Source organism: Lathyrus oleraceus, chromosome 6 (genome assembly GCF_024323335.1).
Source record: "Lathyrus oleraceus cultivar Zhongwan6 chromosome 6, CAAS_Psat_ZW6_1.0, whole genome shotgun sequence".
NCBI classification, from domain to species: Eukaryota; Viridiplantae; Streptophyta; class Magnoliopsida; order Fabales; family Fabaceae; genus Lathyrus; species Lathyrus oleraceus.
In genome coordinates, this window is record NC_066584.1 from 285,842,693 (window position 1) to 285,848,874 (window position 6,182).

The window sequence follows — 6,182 nt, forward strand, 5'->3', positions numbered from 1 at the left end:
TGGTTATGCTACGTGTTATGCAATGCGTGCATTACCTCATTCTGACATTGAGTTTGTGTGTTTAGGTCTGCTAAGTTGCTATGGAAATGTGCTAGGCCTAATGCATTATATTGATGCTACTGATATGGTGCAGTACTTGTGAAATGCTTGATATTTTACATGAATTCTACAGGCCATTGGAATGTATATGGTTTTGCACTTAGTATTGGTTGGACATGGCATAAGATATAATGGCATCAAGTTTGAATTTTGGAGCAACATGTTTAAAAGGAAATCAAAAAAGTCAAAAGGGGATTTGGAGATTAGGATTAGGATTAAGATGGGATTTTAGGGTTTTAAAACCTTTTTTGGGGGATTGGGTTGACTTTGGTCAAAGTTGACCAAAAATCAATTGTTGACCAAAGTCAATACTTGGTCAAAGTCACCCCATTTTGTTGTTTTTTCGTGTATTTTATGACTTGTAATGAATGGCATTTGTTCATATTTGAATGGAATGGATTGGATTTGAATGAATCTTGATCATGAACATGACATTTGTATGGAACTTTGAATATCATGGACCATTGTATGAACATGCTTGAAATTGGATTAAAGTGCATTAACTTAAACATGACTTGTAATGAATATGACATAAAGAATGGATTGAATCAAGACATATAATGGAATAGAATCAAAGCAGAGGCCCGTGAATGAACCATTAACCATGAACCCAAGGGCATATCAATGGCTTAAATGATTAATGACAAGCATGAAATAAAGACATGTCAATAAATGAAATGAACAATGACCAGATGATAATAGGTTGAGCAAGGCAAGGGCTGGTACTAGGCATGAAGATGGCCAGATGAAATAGCACAACATGTACTTAGGCACGAACCAAGGGACACAAGCACATGATGCACATGTGAGAGAATGAAGTCTATGGGATCAAAAGCAAGAGACTAACATGAATGAACATGCACAAAGGTTATTGAATGAACCTTGACCCATCAAAAGAATCAAGCCACAAAGGAATGATTAGATGAAATTAGGGTTAGGGGGCACCCACAAGAGCATAGGACCACATCCCCCCCCCCCTTTATTAGGGTTTCCATGAAACATATCCCGTTAATCAAGGTATTTGAATCAATTAAGAGGCTTCACAATCAAATCTCCAATATATGAACCCTTCGTTAGGGTTTTGATAGCCAAAACAAGACCCGAAGAATATCCATGAGTCCTCATAACCAAATCATCAAGGAATTAGGGTTTGAAAGCCCTGAGGAGTACCCTAATGAGATCTTATTGAATTCATGCTTCAAAGACCAATCAATTAGGGTTTCATATCCCCTATGATCAGCTGAATGGCCAATGTTATACCTTTAAGCTTTGATCCACACACAAACCCTAGCTAGCAGGCCAAGAGCTTTGAGTCTACAACGATCAACTTGATGGTTCAATGATGCATATGAATGAAATATGAATTTCTGCCGATGATTCCCAAGCCAAGGATTAAATAAAAAGATGAAAAAGGGAGGGCAATTTTTGGGATACAATACATAGTTGTATGGAAAATATAAAGGAACGTTACTGATGGCAGTGGCACTAGATGGCAACAACAACACTTTTCCAATCGCCTTTGTACTAGTTGAAGAAGAGATTGTTTGGGAGTGGAGTTTTTTCCTAAAAAATCTATGATTGCACGTTGCTCCTCAGGCTAACTTATGTTTGATCTCAGACAGACACCACCAATTGTGAATGCCTATAAAAACATTGATAATTGCTTATAGGCTCTTCCTTCGACACATGTCTACTACATTAGACATATCGCTCAAAGTTTCATGCAGAAGATCAAAGATAAAATGCTACACAAGAAGGTTGTCAATGCAGGGTATGCATTAACAGAACCTTCCTTTAAGCATTACCGTGAAGACATCAGATTATCAAACGAAGATGCAATAAGGTGGATCGACAATATTCTATTGGAGAAGTGGACTAAGGCATACGACAACGGTCAACGATGGAGCCACATGACAACAAATCTTGTGGAATCGATGAACTTTGTCTTCAAAGGCATTTGAAACCTACCAATAACCGTTTTAGTACAAGCAACCTATTTTAGGCTAGGGGCGCTGTTTGAGATCAGACGTTCCAAATGGGGTTCAGTGTTACAATCTGGGTAGTTGTTCAGTGATGTTTAAATGAAATTCATTAAAGAAAAAACTATCAAAGCTAACACACATGTGGTCACAGTGTTTGGTCGTACTAAAGGTTGGTACAGTAGACTATTCATGCGCCATTGCATATGGCACATACACATGCATGCATCACTCCTAGTGGCGTCATGGACATAGATGCGTCAATGCCAGTGACACCTATGAATAATATTTTCATTGGATGCATCAATGCACTCGGCGCCTACGTTACATGTTTTTAGAAAAATATTTATTTTGGTAAATATTTTTAAATAATGGTTATTTTAGAAATTTAATTAAAAAACTTGATTATTTAAAAAAAAATCTAAATTTTTCTCACTTTTAGACTTTTTCTTCTTTTTGTATTTTTACCCTCACTTAAATTATTTTTAAATTAAATTTTTTACTTTTTTAGTTTTTATATTTAATTTTTTTGAATTTTTAATTTATTTTTAATAATTATTATATTTTTCATTTTTCATGTAATTTAGTCTAAAAAATCAAAAGAAAATTATTATTACATTTATTACACTATTTTTCATTATTATTACCATTTATTAAAATAATAAAAATCAATTTCATTTAATATTTTTGCTATTACAAATCTCATTTTTTTCTTCCAAAACTCCGAGGTTTATGTGAAACTTACAATTGAACCCTCTATTAAATAAGCTAGTTTAATTAAGTGTAGAACTAGAACATTGGTTCATTCTCATTAACAATTTTGACTCATTAACAATTTTAAAAGATTCATCAAACTAGATTCATCTTCGATTTTCGATCCAACTAACCAATTTTATAAAGTTTTTAAAACACTGGTTCATTCCAACAGAAGGATGAGAATTCAAATCATTATAGAAAAACATAATAATATGAAATGTATAACAAACATACATATATTATTAGAATTCGCCACGCTTCATACAAACATGCATCATATCATCTTATTAAAGAATCACATGTTTATCATCATACAACATGGCTCAACAATCCACAAGTATTCATTTATAAATATTAAACGATGTACAAAAGTCATATTTCATAACATATCGATTTCATGTACATATTATCACCTATCATCATTTACAAATCATCATCAAATATGTATACAACTTTCACATGATTCTGTAATGTATACAAGTCACAATTTCATCACATATATCACAAATATGCACACATATCACATCAACAATTAATATCAAATGGATCACCTAAAATCCACTTATATGCATATCTACCAAAATCATATCACATAATCACACAAACAACAATTCACACTGACATGTGCGACTCACGATATGCATGTGGATCTCATCCGTTATCATTTCCGGCTTGCCGAGCGTCTCTCAAATAGACTAAATAACCACCTCTTAAGCTTTCAAACCTCATTCGGCGTTAGGTTTGGGACAAGCAAATAATCTACGCGAGATTACCTAACATTGTCTCTTTCATATACTCATGCTAGTGTAAGTGTACAACAACAAAACTCATACAATTAAGACGATCACAACCCCCTAATCATACATAAGCATACCACATCCAACATTTGCACAACATACACCTAATATGACTTCAATCCCAAACAATACATCAAATATCATTCATCATCTCATCACAATAACATAAAGCAAATTCACCAAATTCACCCATTCATGTTATTCATCAAATTCACCGATTCACATACATAATTTCAATTCATGTTATTGGTGACTTTGAATTTATTTTAATTTATTTTTAATAATTATTATACTATTAAAATTATTGTCAAAAACTAGAAAATTTATTGTTGCAAAAATGTTGTCAAAAACAAGAAAAACTATTGAACCGTAACTCCATTTGAGGTGTCGTTTGAACCATTGCAAAGCTAAATCAATAACTTTTGAACAGTAACTCCATTTGAGATGTCGTTTGGACCGTTACAAAGTTAAAAATATTATCTATAACATGATATTCATTTTATTCATGTATGTTATATGTGTGATGAATGTGAATGACATGTTTTCTATTGTTTGGCAAATATTGGATGGTTTAGATGGATTTTGTAAAGAAACATTATACTTATATATGTTATGATGTGAATTTGATGAATAACATGAATTGACTTGTTTGCTTTATGTTATTGTGTTTTGATGAGAAGATTAATAATATTTGATGTATTGTTTGGGATTGAATCTTAAGTGTTGTTGTGCAAATGTTAGATGTGGTATGCTTAATCTTTGATTTTTGGTCCAACTAAAACATGATGAGATGATGAATGTTATTTAATGTATTATTTGGGATTGAATCTTTGATGTATGTTGTGGGATGTGGGATACTTATGTATAATTTCATCTTCGATTTTCAGTCCAACCAGCCAATTCTGTTTTTAAAACATTGGTCCATTCCTATTAACACCAGCTAAGTATAGAACTAAAAGGTTAGGATGGGAGGCAGGATGAGATTTAAAACTTTAAGATTTATCTATTAAAGTTGTTATAGTCAAAAGAATTTTTTTCTCTATAAACCACCCTTGTTTCAGTCATATCTGCCAAAATCCTACCACCCTTGTTTCAGTCATATCTGCCAAAATCCTACCACCCTTGTTTCAGCCAAAATCCTACTAGAATTAGAATTTTATCTCAGTTGAATACATGAAACCAGATTCCAGATTCCATATTGCATTTATCTCAGTTGGATACATGAAACCAGATTCCATTTATCTCAGTTGGTTTATAACTGTTTCGCCAGCCACCTACATAATTTAAATCACAATTCAATCTTTTTTTTTGTTTATTTTGTTGTCACCCCTATCTAATTTTGAGGTTAATTAAAGATTAAGATAGACAGCCAAACAATTAGAAAATAGCTATAAACATGTATTATCCCTCAACATAAACCCATGAATGAATAAAATAAAAATCCATGAGTTAGGAAGAAACAGAGGAAATAAATTGATTTAGTCAAATTCCGACACAAATTTGGCACATAAGAGATCCAATTTGCTTTGTAAATGACAAAACTATAAGCCAAACCACAATCCATGACATATAGCACAAAATTGAAATTGTAGCCCATAATGTAAACTCATGAATACAAAAGGATTTCATGAGAACTAATAACATGTAAAAGGCATAATATGATTTAGTCATCTTCCGACACAAACATGGCACAGAGAAGCCGGTCTGCTTTATAGATGACAAAATGAGAAATCATAATTTATGCAACAACAAAAATTCAGAATATACAACAGGAATCTCTTTGAAGAATATGAATATTAACTTAATAAGAATGATCAAAATAAAGAGGAAGAAGATAGTAGTTAGAAAGTTTGAGCAGAGTTTTTATCAGAGTGATTTAGGGTTTGTTATATGAAATTGAAACATTGCGATACTTATAAAAGAAGAGATTGCAATGCATACACGCCGAATAAGACTGACTGTAAACCCTAATTTTGGGGTTTGGGCTTCGGGTCATGGGCAGATGGGATCATTAGTCCAGCCCAAACACAAGCAATCGGTGATGAAATTTGGTTTTCATACTCCCTTTTTTGGCTATATATCCCTCAAAATATGATATACTAATTTTAAATACAGTTTTTTTAGGAGATCATTTTTTTTCTTTTGTTCTTAAACTAGAAATTTTCTCATTTATATTAGTTTTGTTTTTTTTTTTTAATTAAAAGAACAATCTTATCTTTTTTTATATGAAATGCAAACAATGTAGAACAATCTATTATGTAAAGAATTGATTAAAGCATTTATAACATATAAAAAAATGTACAAGAAAAGTTTTACATATACTCGATAGAGAAGTGAATATTACAAGATGAGATGTCGTTATGGAGGAAAAATAAGATATAGAAAATTAGAATTGGAATGTGAAATAAGTGGGTGAAAATAAGAAATTTGATGAAAGTTCAACTACAACATCATCTAAAAAATGTAGGTGTTCCTTTAAACTTAGATTGCAGTTGTGAAATAATGGAGTTGGATGGTACAAAAAATTAAACTTCTTAAAGAGATGGCCAAA